Source organism: Falco peregrinus, chromosome 4 (genome assembly GCF_023634155.1).
Source record: "Falco peregrinus isolate bFalPer1 chromosome 4, bFalPer1.pri, whole genome shotgun sequence".
Taxonomy (NCBI): domain Eukaryota; kingdom Metazoa; phylum Chordata; class Aves; order Falconiformes; family Falconidae; genus Falco; species Falco peregrinus.
This window is the reverse complement of record NC_073724.1, coordinates 15657920-15672734: the sequence shown is the minus strand read 5'-3', so window position 1 is coordinate 15672734 and position 14815 is coordinate 15657920. Positions and strand designations below refer to the sequence as shown.

The 14815-nt window shown below is 38.2% G+C and overlaps 1 long non-coding RNA gene across 4 annotated transcripts in view; it reads right to left on the bottom strand.

Annotated features, from left to right (window-relative positions):
• The window catches only part of LOC114012848 (uncharacterized), a 331654-nt gene that overhangs the window by 30251 nt on the left and 286588 nt on the right, over positions 1–14815 (bottom strand). For all 4 annotated transcript variants that reach the window (XR_003555562.2, XR_003555560.2, XR_003555561.2 and 1 more), the window contains one exon: positions 9136–9200. This is a non-coding gene — a long non-coding RNA (uncharacterized LOC114012848). The remainder of the gene's footprint in view (positions 1–9135; positions 9201–14815) is intronic.

The window sequence follows — 14815 nt, the reverse complement described above, 5'->3', positions numbered from 1 at the left end:
CTTAGCATAGAGTTGCATAGCTACATTAGTCCACTGCTCCCCATACCCCAGCTCACAAAGATGTCCTTGCACAATGACACCAGCTTCGGCAGCAGCCCTCAGACACAAGGGTCTGGAGGCATAGCTGCTGCTTGAACCAGCTTTTCCACAAAGATTGATGACCTTAGCACAAGTTCCTCAAAACCGCCATGTGTCTCTTTCTGCCCAGGTGTGCAACCTTGCTGTGAAAAGAACTCCTTTTCAGCAGCTTAGTTACACTTTAGTTCAACATAGCATAAATCAGACTTCACCCCAAAAATCTTCCTCCCCATAAAACGCTCAGCTCACAGGTGAACCTGGGAGTGCAAAGAACTTATGGAGTAAATCCCCTTCAGCTGTATAAACTAAGTGTATTTGGGCTTTTTGAAGAGGTGGAGAGGCTTGAGGTGGAAATACCCTGAAAAAGTGCAAGATTCGTGGCACAAGCTAAGATATAAAATAGCAGTAGAGGATCCTCAACCCAGGACACACTAATAGTAGGGGTACGTTCGAGACATGTCTCCAGCTCTCCTGATCATAGGCTACTGTAGAGTCTACTTCCAGACCCAGACAGAACATATTTCTTGGGCAACTTTCCGGGAAACCAATCATTCGCAGGTATTTAGTGTGGTCCAAATGCTATTCCCTACTCTACAGGGGAAGTTCTTTCAAGGGATGGTGAAGTTATTATAGGAAAATTCTGATCTGATGATTTCTTCCTAACACGGGAAGTTAACAGATTTGTCCCAGCAAACTAATTACATGAATGAGATGAATTTTGGGGTTGTATTGTTTTCACAGCAGTGTGGTGCCATGCAACCCCCCCTAACATTATACATACATAAGCATACATATTCCAAGATTGACAGTCATCTTATCTCAGACATGTATATCTGTTTTGATACTGCAGTTACCACAAGGCTGGGTGCATGTTAGGGAAAAGAGAGCCTTATAGTGATTTTAGTGTCCAGTGAAAAAAATTACACACAGAGTTTGAGCAAAGTCTATCCCATGGTCTCAAGCCAGACCTACAAAGGTGGTAGTACCAAACAGCTTATTCTCCTTCCAGAGTTGGAGAGTCATAACAGAGAGGTCTTATGGAGGATTTGGTTTGAGTAAGCTTTTGCTTTCTGCTAACCTTATGAACATGACAGTGATCCCACTCTTCTTTCAAGTCATCAGTGTATTCCCAGACTATCCCTGTTGCCAATATGCTTGCAATGCTCTACTTTCTTTGCCATTATAATCATGATGTCAAGAAATCAAGTAGAATCAAAAAAGGACCAGTGGAGGATGGTGTGTAAAACAAAAGTATACTATGACGGAAAAAGAAAAAATAGAAGGGACCTGCATTTCCCCGATAAACCACAGATAAACCCAGATAAATCACTCGCAACAATGGAGAAAAGTCTTTAGCTGAGGAGTCATAACATTCAGATAAAAGTAATATATACATAATATATATGTTTACTACATAGAAGAAAAATACAAAAAAGTACCCAGTACCCACCCACTTTTCATTCAACCACAAAAGGAAAGTAGGTAGTTCCACAAGGCTGTTCTGACTCAGAAAAATTATTCGTTTGCTATTTTGTATCTGTATCCTTCTGCTGAGGCTCTTGGTGCAATTGTTGGAGCACCAATCTTACTCAAGCCAGACAACTACATTAGTCAAAAAGCCTCAAAGTACAGTTGCTTAGGGGTGAGGTCTTTCTAGTCAAAAGAAGGTGCAATAAAAGCAGTAAAGAGCAATGGGATCCACGCCAATTTTCCTGTAAGATCAAGTGATGTTTTGATCACATTTGCAAAGAACGGATAGGGAGACAGGAGACAGGTATTTCTGAACAAATGAGACTGTCATGCTAGAAAAGAGAGAGGCATGATATTTTACTTCTTATTCAGTTTTTGAAAGTTTTCTTGAAAAGACTTCATCAATGTGAGGCTTGCTCTTACTGTTTCTAGAAAGTCGCATGAAAGAAGAGGTGGAGGGAGCAAAACTAAATAAGAATTTGCCTGAGATTTCCATATAAATGATATAATTTACAATAAAATACAGCTGAAATGTTGAGAAGACTTATACAAAATTAAGTTCTATCAAAAAGATCACTCTGATGTAAATATTTTTACTATGAGAAAAGACAAAAAGCTGAAACAATTTAAATCTTCTGTACAAAAGCATTAGCTTTTCAATCTTGTATTTAACTGTGCTACAAAAGCAATATTCACATTTAAACAGGGCCTGCCAGACGTGTTTAATTTTAGTTTTATTAAAAATACCAGAAGCTGCTCTTAATAGATAAATGAATATCATATGAAACCACATCCAAAAAAATCTGAAAAATTTCAAGTGCACTTCTACTCCATCTTTATCATTTAAGAAACCTATCACAGGTCTCTTGCTGAAGAGCTTTAATGAACAGGTTTTGGAGATTACTAAGGGCTGTTTGTCATTTTTAAAGGACAGATTTGCAAGGAAAACCTTTTCTGGGTTTGCTTTTAAATGTTTTACCACATTCTTTACCTAAAAATCTCTAAAGAACTTCAACTTATGTGAAGACAAGAGAAAGTTAAATGAAGCATGAGACCAAGTGAAACTCAGCATTTTCTTTTCTTGAAGTGGAATGACAAAAACAGAAAGTACATCGGCTACAGAAAAAAAGGACATTTTATAATGACTTTCAGCTTTGATAACATAAATCTGTAAGATTATTTAAAATACACTGTATCAACTATATTGGCCCATATATTTTTGACTGGTTTGTGCTATTTCAACAGCAGAAAATTACTAAAAACTTGCTTTACCTACTCTGGTTCACTGGATTAATGGCAGCTTTATTCCACAGAAAGGTCTCAAAATGGCTGTGCCCAAAACACCCAAGCTCTGTTAGTGCATCTGACCCATGGTTATTAACCCAGAAACGTCCCTTTAACTCTGTTTTCTTTGGACATGCCTCTGGACACAGGCGCTGTGGGCTGCAGAAGGAAATCCAAACTCTCCCCAGCCCTCTGAAGTGACTTAGCTCTTAAGACAACAGGATCTGGCATTAAAGCAGGTTTTCACTGTGCTGTAAGTTTCTCTGTTGGGAACCAGGGTTAAGGCCTTGGATCGTGCTTAATCTTTACCAAGGAAACTGTGGCAAATAAAAGGGTGTTCGGTGGGTCAGTGTCTCTGCAGCCATGTTTTCTGTAGGACTAAACTTGTAAAGCTCTGAGGACCTGTGTCTCCCAAAAAAACCACTGGGAGTCGCAAATTGTTTTGATGTCAAGGTTTGTCCAAAAATAACCTAACGGATATTTCTTCTATATGCAAGAAGCAAAGTAAAGGCACAAGGATGATAACATTATGGATTACTTATAGGAACAAACTCTGTTAGATGGGTCCTTGACTGGAACACATCCGTGTCTAACCATGTTATAAAGTGCATTTATTTCCTACAGAAACAACATAGCAATATAATGCCGAGTACTACGTGACTGACTAACATTCCAACCTCACTGTAAAGGTAAAAAATGCCAGACTTCGTCTAAAACAGACAATATGTTTTATGACTTTAAAATGAAATCACAGAAGACCTAACCCCATACAGCTGTTCTTAATAGAGCGTTTTTTCCCCCTTTGTTTTTCATTCTCTACCTTAATCTGCTTCAAAATTAGCTCATAGTCTCATTCATTTTTACTTGTAACTTGATAACTTTTACAAAACAATGTATTGCAAGTTACAGGGCAAAAACCCTAAAGAACAGAGAAAGGAATACAGAAAATGTATATTCATTAAAGCTGGCGATGCTGCAATGAATATTTGCATAGTAACCTGCAACTATGCCTGATAGAATTACAAATTTATCATGCATTTGAAGGGCAGATGAAACATTCCCACATTTTCTGCATCAGTCATTTCTATTCGGTTCAGCTTAGGATAAACAATCCGTCCTTATTTTGCAACTAATTGAAGAATTAATATAAAAGGATTTAACACCTGTTGCTCTGTTGGCAGAAAACAGCAATTACAATGTTTCTTTCCAGTGGGCTTAAACTATAAAAGAAAAAAATTAAAATAGAAAAGGAAGAAAACATACTGGTGACCAGGGCCCTTTCGAATCCACAAAGATGCTCCAGTTTTATTCGGATTGTGAGTGGTCCCTGTTAAGCTTCATTGGTATATGGAGATGTCCTCTCTATCCCCCCATTTAGTCACTGCTTCCTTAAGCATTTTCCATTACCTCAGAGCAGCCCTGATTCACTCAACCTCCTCCCCTTTCCCACACATTTTAAGACAGGCTTAAGATCCATTGTACATCCCCCTAACTGTCATGCAGATCCTCTTTACCAATTTCCTATTACAAACATTAATCACTGAAAATAAATGCTATTAAAAAGAGAGGCTAAATCCATTTTCATCTCCTCTTTTTAATTCCTTGTCTAAGAAAGTGGTTAGGCAAGCCCTAAGCTGAGGTAGAAAGAATCAAACATAGAGCACTGTAAGCAAGTAATTTTTTGAATGGGCAGAACTGGAAGGAAAAGAATGACCAAAACACAAGCAAGCATGAAATCCACTTAAAGTAAACACTCTTAACTTTCCTTGCTGATGCAAAACCTAAAACAATAAAACATTGCAAATGTCAAATATTTTGGTATGGTCACCTGCAATAAAAGTAAAGCAGGAAATGCAGGGGTTCAAAATACCCTGGAGAAGGACCTATTTGCTGTTAAATTGGAGCTCCGGGAGAACAGCTCTCACCCCCATGTAGAACAGACATGTTTCACCCTCTCCTTAGCCCACAGGAGTCTGGCATGCCCTTGGCCCACATCAGTGGTGCCCCCCTGACCACAGCACCACAGGGGCATGGCTCGGCTCTTTTGCTTTATATCAATCAACAAACCTTAAATAATTTTCCAGCAAAATTATCACTACTATAGTTGTAAATTACTAAGCTCTTTTCCTTTTAACTTTTCATTGAAAAGATCATGGAAACAGACATCAGTTTCTTTCCAACTATTTTGGAATGAGCATCACTGTCTGGTCCAGATGCTCCTACTTTGGCAGCAATGCCTTCCATCACATTGAGAAGACCTCATCTGTAAGGTCATTTTCAGAAGCAGGCCTCATTTGAAAGATGGATACACAGGCACAGTCCTTTTCCCACTCATTTCATAGCCGTTCCTGGCAGTGGCTAAACTTTGAAAACACTCACTATTTTTTCTCTCTTTGATATGATACCTGCATAATGGATGTACACATCTTAAGGGCTTTTTTTCTTTTTCCAAGATAAGGAAGACTGAAACCCACCATGAAATGGGAATGCACAACTTGGGGCATAAAACTCCAGAAGCACGCCTTCGTCTCCCTATTCACATTGGGATAAAATACACATTTTTTTGCCTTGGTGCATTCTGATACTGCTTTTTTAAAAATGGCGTGCCAAACATATAGTTAACACAGAGGCTAAGGAGGGCTAATTCTGTCTGTGGCACCCAACCCACATGGGTGGAAGCACTTGGCGCTGGGAGCTGCTGCCACCAACAGTGCCCAGTGCTTATGGGAACAATTCCCATAGGGAATGTGACTTCTCCAAGTCCTGCTGAGTTAGGAAGATATGTCAGAACTTCAGCTGGGGCCAAAAATGACAAGGGCATTGTGGGTCAGTGTCAGGCTGACAGCTGACACACTGTGTAAGGACACAGGTGCTGAGACCCCAGAGCAGGATTAGACTGAGCGGCACATGAATCACAACAAGGTGGAAACACAAGTAGGGCTGCAGGTCATTTGGATCTGCAATCATAACACTGAGTTTTTCAGGCACAAAGAAAGAACATCATAAAATCAAGGAAGATTAGGATCCACTTGTGCCACTGCCCACCGCTATCCAAGCAGCAGTGCGCCATATTTTTTGGAAAGTAGTATAAGGACAGAAAAAACTGAACTTTTCCCTTTAAAAAGAATGTGCACCTATATAACAACAGCAACAAAACCCAACTCTATAGGATAAGCTATTTCTATGAAGAAAGAATAAAGTGTTAAATACTTGATATTTTTCTGAATTTATAAATCAAAATAAACTTTTAAAGCTTTCCAATTAATGGAATTAAAATCACCATCGGTCTTTCCTTAAGTGTCTGCAGTACGTAGTCACAGTCCATTAAGTCAACATGTTAGTATTGTTCATAACAGGATGTAAATGAAATAATCAAGTCATCAGGACTATTTCAACGTCAATAAAGCCTCAGAGTGATTGTTATGTACAGCCGTGACACAATACCTTTTTGCATACTTTCCCTGATCAGATTAAAGTGGTGATGAATTCCTCGATGGCTCAAGTGTGCTCCAAGGAAAGCTAGAAGGTTGTACAGTTAACTCCCAGGGTGTAACTCTAAACCATACAACCTACTACCTCAACCCGGATGCACACAGCTTCCAACGGTGACCATAAAGTCTTCTTCGCTTCTTCAGCCTTTCTTTGAAATGTGACAGCAGCCACAGGGCTATATATTTCCCATGGGGGTAGGCTTTCAACTGCAGTTATTCCCCACTTTTCAGACAGTAAGGCATACTTTTAGATAGAATTTTCTACTGCAGAGGTAGAATTTCTGCTCTATCCTGTTTACATATGTATACAGATATATACATCTATGTCTTGTCTGTATAGATATATACATACATATTTGATAGAAATTAAGCAAGTCCAACTACATTTCTGGAAAGAAATTACTATTTGGTCTTATTTTACATTAAAATAAAATATAAAACTATTCTTGGTTTTTTTTCTATATTTTTTAAATGTAATACCATGTAATGGTATATTTAATAAGCCAAAAAATAACATATCCTACTCTCCCTTATTGGAAACCCTACAATTCCCTCACATCTCTTTGTAAATTTTAATAAGATATTAAGCTAAAGGTGCTTAAAGCAACTGGTAAATGAACAAAGTACTTAATCAAGTTTGAAGATAAGGCACTGGACAAAAGAAGCATTCCAAAACCAATATATATAGTTTTATACATTAACTTGGACTTGTTGTCAAATACCACTGCAGCGTGTGCTACATAAACTTTTGCCAGATCACCATACTGACACAGACCCATAGAAGCGAGCTTGTGCAGTACGTTTCAACACAAGATCGGATCTACGGGTTTATGCCAATTGGTACTGTTGATTAAATTTTCCTTTTAAAGTGAGTTGCAGAAAACTTTAAATAAACAAATATACGAAGCAATGTAAGAATGAGTACTAAAGAGTAGAAGTATTACTGTCTATTGCAAAGAAAGCTACTTCAAACATAACTGCATAAATGGTGGATGCACCAAACAAGCCAAAGACTTGTAACTAGTTGTTTTTTTGAAAAAGGAAGAAAAAACGTTGTTACAGATTGATGGCACAACATTGTTTTGTCTTCAGCAGGAATTATTGTCCTTTTGCACACACTTTGCCTTACCGATGAACTCTCAACTCCTCACAACTTGCATCTGACTATAGCATGCACAGAGCAGGCAAGACTGGAATCCATAATTGGATGTGACACAGAAGAGAACAATACAGGTTTGTCCTTTGTGTCTGAGCTCATATCAGGTACTACAACCCCAAATAAAAATCACCCCACCAAATCCGAAAAGCAATGAGGCTCACTGGAGTGCAGCTCCCGTACAACATTATAAAGACTGCTTAGCTATTTCTTCATATTACAAGGCATCTAAGTACTGCCTGACAATAACTTGTTGATTAAACTACGCCTATTAATCAAAGCAAAGAAGTTAATTTGTATATTTTATTCACTAAGCCTTCCATCAATACTGTTCCCTAATAATAAGAATGAAAGTCGAAACGCAACCTTGCAAAACTTCAGAATTAAGTTCTACAACAAATACGTTCCTGTGACCGGCAAGCAGTACGATACAAATTACCACAGGCTGAATGTCGGGTGTCCTATGCAACAGACTGAAAACAGGTCCTTTGAGGCAATAACCAGCAATTCAGAAAGGTGAGACACAGAAAGAGTTTTATAATTCACATACTCTAAATGAATGCATCGATAAATACTGCATCTTTAGACATAGTGTCTGACACAGCAGAGTAACTTGTAACCATACAGCCACATATGCATTTGTAAAATACAGGCATGAGAAGTAGGTATCATTTTAAACCCAGGTACTATAGAAAGGTATCTTATAATTTTAGCAGGTTACTGAAAACTGTATCTGAATAAGATTGTAATGCCTGCCTTTCCCTAGTTCCCACCAAAGGCCTAATTCTGCCATTGTTAGTTGTCAAAACCCCTTTCAAGAGAATGAGTGCTGCCAATAACAGTTTTTGAATCAGGGCAATGCTATGTTTTCTTGCAGACTGCAACATGTATTTCTAGTTCAGTAATGACAGCTGAGCATTAGTAAATGATTTCTTTTTTTTCTTTTCTTTTTTTAATTTAGTGGACTAAATCTTGAATGTTCAAGCGTACCCTTTTGCATTTTAAAATAATGCTGATTTATTTTCTATAACAGTCTGTTTTAAACCTGCTTTCACTTTATATACAGTTCAACATTAGAAGGAATATTTTATAATTGTTTTCTGCTGACACTGAGGAGATAGAAAATGTAAGACAAGCACTGAAACTAGAATAGTAATCCTAGTATCAGAAATAAGTATGCAGCTTGCATATATAATTTACTGAATGATTGTCCTATGTGCTATAAAATTGCTTCTCCAATTTACTTGTTTTTCTTTTTTTTTATAAGTAGAAGAGATATTCCACATTTCAAAAATAATTGGTCACTGCATCATAGTTGTATACTAATAAACAGATATATGTACTATAAATATACTAGTAATATATATATACACTAGTAAATAGATATGTGTTACATATTTGCTAGGCATAAAAAAAGAACAAATTATGTATCGGTCTTTCAATTCATTCTAAAGCTTAATGCAAACATACAGTAAACAGGCTACACAAACTGCAATATTCCCAACAGAAAGTAATCAGAACTAGTTTAATACCTATTTGTGAAATTATATTTGTAGGCTATTTTAAGGAAAGGAATTCTATTAAAGCTAACTTGCTTCATGTTTTTACCATCAACTTAATTTTTTAACAAAAAGATTTTTAAGATCACTGTATTACCTTCGCTGAAATCTGGTATAATTAACTTCTTCGGTTTCCTTTTTCATCTTAATTTTTTTCTTTCACTAAAACAAAAAAAAATAGTGAGAGAAAGATTGTGAAATATCTGTTTTATGTAAAACATTTTCAGAACAGAATGAAGCATACACAAAATTAGTAATTATGGTTTTAAGATATAAAACCGACACACTGCTGACGCCCCTCTCAGGGCCATGGGAAGACATGCTGTGAGCATGCACACTTTGGCAAAGGGACTATTTCATTTAGTGTTTCCTAGGGTTTTTTCACCCCACAAATATTTTATTTTTATTAGGAATTCCAGAAGGAAAGAAGCATGCTTAACAAAAATAAATAGTTTTTATCAAATAGTGCATACAATGAGGTTATTTGCTACAGAATTTCATAAAAATACTGGGATAAATTAAATAGCTTAAATCAAGAAATGTTTGCAAAACTTTATGGAAAAAGAAAAGGATGTGATTACTATGATCAGATATAGAAATTTTAAAAGTTCTTTTTAGCTAATGTAAGCCTTGGTTTGTCAACAGACTTAGGTACTAATGACATACATAATTATTCTAACAAAACTATTGGGGAGGGCAGAATCACCATAAATCTAAGAAACACTTTCTGATCCGAAATGGGTGAATGGAGGTATATGTGTCGTATACATAAGGTCTCCGTTCAGCAGTTTCCCAGAATTCATTGCAGAACAACAAAAATATAAGGTAGCAATATTAGCATACAATCTTAGAAGTTACTGTCTAAGTAGTAATGTATAAAAAGTGAAGCACATATTAAAATAATTCTATTTTGTAAAATCATAATATATTTATAAAGGTTTTTATTAGCAAACCCCTATCATAAACATTTTGAACAAACTATCAGAGTTTCTAATGAAAAAGCACTGTAATTTTTGAAGTAATTTCTAGCTGAGGACATCTGTATTTTTAACATAAATTAAAAAGACTAGGAAAATATACTTTAAAAAAATGAAAAATACATAATGGCTGAGCTTTCCAAAATCTGTCACTCAGAATGAATTTTGTTACACACTCTTTTAATTGCCTAGTAATATGTTACAACAGACAGACAAACGCTTTAAGGAAAAGGCTCTACTACAGCGTCACATGCTCAAAACTTACTTTAACTCTGCTTGCACTTATCACAAACATTCTGAATGGATATCTTTAAATACTGTTTTCAGCTATTCCTGGACAAGTGCTGCTTTACCAAACATCTTAAAATAGTCACTGTTACTAGCTGCAAACCAGGCTTACTTCATGAATGTCTCAATAATGTGCCTTTTATTCCAGTACTTATTACACTGACTTCTTTGTAATGGATTTAGATACAAATTGTAAGAAACTCATATATGAATTAACTCAATAATAACTTTAATATACTGGCAACAAAAGCAATGCTTTCCTAAAGTTTGACACGCTGAAAGCATGAGTCACACTATTAAAAAAAAAAAAATTACTTTCCTTAGCAACCAGATCTAAATACCCACAACTTTCTTAGAGATAACCAAAGCTTTGACTGAGTATATGTAACATTAAGGTATTTGCACAACTCTAGTGCTTAGCTAAGACAAAATGTGCCTAACCACCTCTTTCTATAGACCCTCGATTTTTTGTTTACTTTCTATTTTTAGCAGTATTAGATTAAACACCCCCCCAAAAAGTTAGTTTTAAAAAGTGTGAACAGCTGACTATGTTAAAATTAATACACAAGGACTCAGTTTCAAAATAACACGTTTAAAACGGCTTAAAAAAAGGAAAAGAGGAAAAAAAGGAAAAGAAGCTATACCTGATATGAAAGGTACGTTTTCACCCCGTGCCAAATACTGCTATATGAGCAACAGTGAAAAAAACCAGACAAAAAATTCCTTCCTTCTTTCTTTTTTTTTTTTTTTTTTTTTTTTTTTAACTAAAAGAATCAATCTCCTAGGCTCATTTTGTTACACTGTTTTAAGAAGCTCTAACACATCCTGATGTCTCTGTAGTGAAACATGCCAGATTTTTTTTTTTTTTTTGGAAGCAGGAGAGTCACTTTTTTTTTCTGTACTCTTGTATGTAGGACAAACTCAGATTTGTTTCTTCTTCTTAGGGCTCCTGTTCTTTCTCGGAAGAACACCAGGATGCCTGTCTTCTCTCTCTTGTGCTCTTCTCGGAATTCCAGGCACAAAGCACTGCGCAAAAGCTGCACCAATCCTTGCCGCAACTGCCTGCACAGGACTAGAGGTGGGGAGAGACCAGAAAATTCACCTCACCCCTGTGCCGGTTTTATAAATGGGGATTGCACAAATCTGCCGAAGCAAAGGGGTGAAAAGGCAGGGTGCCAGTTTGCTACACTATGCTGCAATGATCTCATGTTCAATGCTGTCGCCCCGTTTGCCCAGTTCAAATGCCTGTTCATTAAACAGGAGGAAGAAAAAAAAAACCCACAAAAAACTGAACCAGAAAAATTAAAAACAACTTTTATCCTTCAGACACTCAGGAGGGCTGTTCTAAACTACAGATCAGGAAAAAAAAAAAAAAAAACCAACAAAAAACACCCCAAAACCAAGTAGTTTTAAAATGCAGTTATGAAGTATAAATATTCTGCTTATATTTTCTTTCTTTCTTTTTTCTATTAGGAGATAAGAAGCAGAATTTATCAGGCGTGAAAGGGACAGCCTCCTGGTGGTGTGCCAAAAAAGCCAGAATAAAGGCAAAGTTGTGCTTCAAAGCTCAGTCGCTTGCTGAGTCTGGCTAAAGTCAAGTATTAAGATCCACCATTTTCTGAGCCATGTAAGAAAAGAGGAAAAAAGTCAGAACGGGCACTGCTTTCCAAGTCTCCGTTGGCACCATCACAAAATCTCAGCCGTAAGGTCACATGATGCTCTGCCAAATGTGGAGTGCATTCCCATAAACCATTCTGCTGATACTGCGAAGGCAGCTATTGTCTAGTTTATACCCAAAGTTCAGCCCACTCTTCATTGAATTAGCTGAAAAACGCATCACCTTTGGGGGTTGGGAGCCATGGAAACGTCTACCTGGCAGGGTGCCCACTTTTTCTGCCCATCAACCAGAGATGGAATTGTGCTGCCTAATGTAATGATGACTAGGAATGTGAAGAGTCGTCCAAAGTGAATCTGATTCTTGCAAAGCCTGCTTCATTTGCACAGCAAACTCTGGCTTCTTGTCGTTAAAAAGGGGAGGGGGGGGAGGGGACAAAAAAAAAAAAAAAAGAAAAAAAGGCGCCTTTCTCTTAAATGTAGCAATTAAAGGTCTAGTAAACATGCCTAGTCTGCAACTTTCCTTCATAACATACTGAAATGGTTCCCAAAATAAAGCACTTGGTATAACACAAATTTTCTGATTTAAAGCAGCTTTTCCCTGAGTTACTGTGGCATCCCCTGGACATTTTTGCTCCCTAAGAAAAAAGAAAAAAAAAAAAAAAAGTACTCAGCAGATACTCAGCAGATCTCTCATCTCTTCTTTTTACCTGTCTTTATTACCTCCTGATTTTATCTAGCACAAACTATACATGTGTGTGGCAACACCCACTAGTAACAGTGGGGATGCAATATTGCTGCAGTCTTTCCTCAAAGCAGTCTCCTGAGAAAGCTGGTTGTGTTTCCAGCAGCACAAACCCCTTCATCTAAGCCCTCTTATCTTCACTAGTGAGTAGGACAGCTGGTCTGCAAGTTTGCAGACTGGCACATATGAGACCAGTCAGCACCCTCCTTTCTTCAAAACGCATTTAATCCAGCTTTTATGGAAAGAGATGCAATCAGGTAGAATTTATAAAAGGTGCAAATCACTAAATAGACTAATAGACATAACTCTTCTGCTACAGACCTGAAATTTCAATTTTGCCCACCTATTGTACTAAAATGTCACGTAAAATGCCACTTCCAAATGAAAGTACCACGTAACCTACTAAGCAACACACACACACGCTCTCGCAGCACCTAAAAACCTTGCACAGAAGCATTTATCTCAGAGCTCCGCGTTGTGAACAGATGAACAAAAATCCGCTCACTGTTTCTACACAATGAAGCTGAATAGCTACTGCAAAAGAGATGGTTAAAAATGTGGTAATTTCTCTGATCCTCCCATTAATAAAAACGGAGCCATGGGAGGAGCCTCTCTACCTATTAGCATCTCTACAAATGCTCCCATGAAGAGGAGGTTGTATGCTAAAGAGCTTACAGCTAAAAACTGGTAAGGAAGGGCAAACAACAGGCTAGAAACCGCAGCGGGAGGACAGGAAAAACCATTCCCAGGGACACTGTGGGCAGTAACTCTCCAGTTCGGCAACTTTTATGTTTTGTTTTACAGTTCTTTCCAGTTTCACTTTATTTACCTGGAGGAAATTGAAGGTTCATTACCGAAGGAAGGAAGTGTGAGAACAGGGGCTTTGAAGTGGAGGAAGAGGGTTACGATGGTGGCGCAGCCCTCTGAGGGAGGTCCCGGGGCTGCCCACAGCCGCAGGGCTGCGGGGGCCAGCTGCACCCCGGCTGGCACTGGGGTGCTGCAGGCAGCAGGCCAGCGGTATGGGGCAGCCCCGGTTTTGCTCCTGGCAGAGCCTGCAGGCCTGCACCCAGGTTTTGGGGCAGGCAGGCATGGCTGGGAGGAGGAAAGCGCTGGGGCAGCCTCTCTGGATGACGAAGGGTGATGGCAGCAGGGCCTAGTGGAGCAGAACGAGCAGCCTCACAGCGGCGAGGGGCTGTGAGGGTGTTCTGGGTGCAGCACCAGGGGATGGATGCGGCCCTGCTCTGCCTGCCAGCCAGCACCCCTGGGACCAGCACTGCTCTGGTCAGCTGGCAGGAGCTGTCTGGCAGAAAAGAAACTTGCTAAAGCCCCAGTAAACCAGTTCCTCTCTTTTCCAGATTTGGAGCTTTGCAAGAGCCAGCAGTCAGAGGAAAGCCCTTTGATGCTGTGACACGGCATAAGACCTCTCAAATAGTCTTTGAGCAAAATTCCATGTGCATGGTTTTGAATCTAGAGATTCTTTTCTTTGGCCTGTGAACTAAAGATGGCTCCCTAGGTGCTACCGACAAGTGGAAATGGTGCTTGTCACTCTGGCTATTTGCCACAGTAGTCCTGTGGCTGGGACCACAGGGACTGCACCAACTTCCAGGGACCACGAGCAAACCCTGCATGTCATTATGCCTCAGCCATAAAAATGACACATGGGTGGATTCTCCTATAAATATCTTTGAGATTAAATAATCTCTTTGAGATTATTTAAAACTAAATTCATTTATCCAGGTGATAAAACTCATAAATTCCAATGTATTTAATTAACAATTCTGTAGAAACAGATATTCTGGTTTTATCATTTTAGTAGTTTTCTTATTAATTTAAATCAACAGATCAAACCAGACTTATTTATTTATTTATTTCCTAACAGGGCAAGTGAGACTCAAGCTGGGTTCATTCCACCTTAGGTTTTATCATTGACCATAAAAATGTTTAGGCTGCAACACATCAGTGTCTTCAAAGGAACCACCCACAAGGGTGCAACCTACAAACCCAGGTGCATTTTGAACTACAGTTAAAAAAAATGGTTTCATTAGAATTTAGTAGAAATCTCCAACTAAACAACAATGAATTCATATCCTCCTCAAATTTACTACTATTATTAGCAGTGATGGTATGTGAAAAGGACAAGGGAACAGCCTGAC